Source organism: Parambassis ranga, unplaced genomic scaffold (genome assembly GCF_900634625.1).
Source record: "Parambassis ranga unplaced genomic scaffold, fParRan2.1 scaffold_24_arrow_ctg1, whole genome shotgun sequence".
NCBI classification, from domain to species: Eukaryota; Metazoa; Chordata; class Actinopteri; family Ambassidae; genus Parambassis; species Parambassis ranga.
In genome coordinates, this window is record NW_021144797.1 from 2,294,552 (window position 1) to 2,296,122 (window position 1,571).

The 1,571-nt window shown below is 41.1% G+C and overlaps 1 non-coding gene across 1 annotated transcript; it reads right to left on the reverse strand.

Annotated features, from left to right (window-relative positions):
* Positions 1-238: 238 nt before the first annotated feature.
* On the reverse strand, positions 239-310 carry trnad-guc (transfer RNA aspartic acid (anticodon GUC)). The gene has a single exon. It is a non-coding gene; the product is annotated as a tRNA-Asp (tRNA).
* Positions 311-1,571: the final 1,261 nt, after the last annotated feature.

Here is a 1,571-nt window from a genome sequence, read left to right on the forward strand (position 1 = left end):
TTATCATACATGTTGCATAAGTAAAGTCACATGACATGCACCACTGTAAATAAAGGAAATCACATATTTTTAAGACACTTAGAGCATAGAGCCCAAGAAATAATATAATCTAAAGCTCACAAGACACAAGACGAACAGAACAGAACAAATACTTTATTTATCCCAAACTGGGAAATGTTTTCTATTGCAGCAGCAATGTACAGGGTCAGTATCATCCTATCTGGTGGTAAAAGTCTTTCTCCCCGTCGGGGAATCGAACCCCGGTCTTCCGCGTGACAGGCGGAGATACTATCCACTATACTAACGAGGAATGCTGACAACCACCATCTGTCATAGCAGCAGCCACCTGGTGCGGTCATGTGTCAGCTGGGGTGTGACGGAGTGGCTACGTCAGTAACTGTGGGCAGACTGCAGGTGTGTGTGCACCCAGACACACACAGGTCCCAGCTGAGAGCAGCCGGACCTTCCTGTCCTCCTGTCCATCGCTGTCCAAGGTGAACCGACACCACCAGACCACAGGGCCATTATTTATTTAGCAGGAAAGAAGAAGATGCTCTGCAGCATTCAGGTGTGTTAACACAGTGCAGAGAGAGGAAGACATGAACAATGGTGTCAGAGCAGCAGCTGTTGCTGCATCAACCTGGAAATCAAACTGTTTATATATATGCACAAACTGTACGTTCATAAGTCACATGACATGCACACTGTAAATAAAAAGGAAACCACATATTTTTAAGACTCTTAGAACACAGACAGAAGTATGAATTATATATGGTTACAATCAAAAATAATTGAATGCAAATAAATGATTTTGTGAAATTTAAATCAAAACCTAAAAACACCAGAATCAGCAAATCACATGTTTGCATTACAGTGGTCCCTCCTATAACCAGTTCACCTCTCACCTTGTTTTTCTCTTACAGCTCATTGAGTTCTGGTCCGGATAGTCCGTAGACCAGTGTCAGTCCATCTCCAGAATGCAGAATGCTGCTGAAAACAGGTTTGATCTTTGGTTTCATTCTGTAATACTGGGCTTATTTCCTACGAAGGTTTGAACTCTGACAGTGTTTAAACAGAGAGAACGGAGTTTAAAGTGTGCAGTGAGGGGTTCACAGCCTTAAAGGTAGGGTAGGAGATTTCATTCTGATGCACTTTTGGTTAAATTAGTGTAACTTCTCTTTACAGTCCGATTAGTTCGGCAGTTTCACTGTTAAACGAAGAATATTAATGAAGATGTGTTAAAGCACCAGAGCTACTGTCATTTAAAACTGAACAATTTATCACAGTGTCGTGCGTTCACATAACCTTTATTAATACCCATGGAGTCATTGGGTTGTGTGAGCAGCATATACAAGAAGTGACAGTAAACACAATGCATGTGTTGATTTTCTGTGTCCTCTTCACAGATACTGTGTGTACTACTATACTGCAGCATTTTCTGAGCCAGTCATCTACAACGTTACTAACACAGCCACAACTGTTATTTTGTATGTAATTCAGTGATACAATGATTCTGTACATGGTTGGAAACCTTCAGCTGTAATAGAAGCAGTAGTGCTTTTTATATTGTT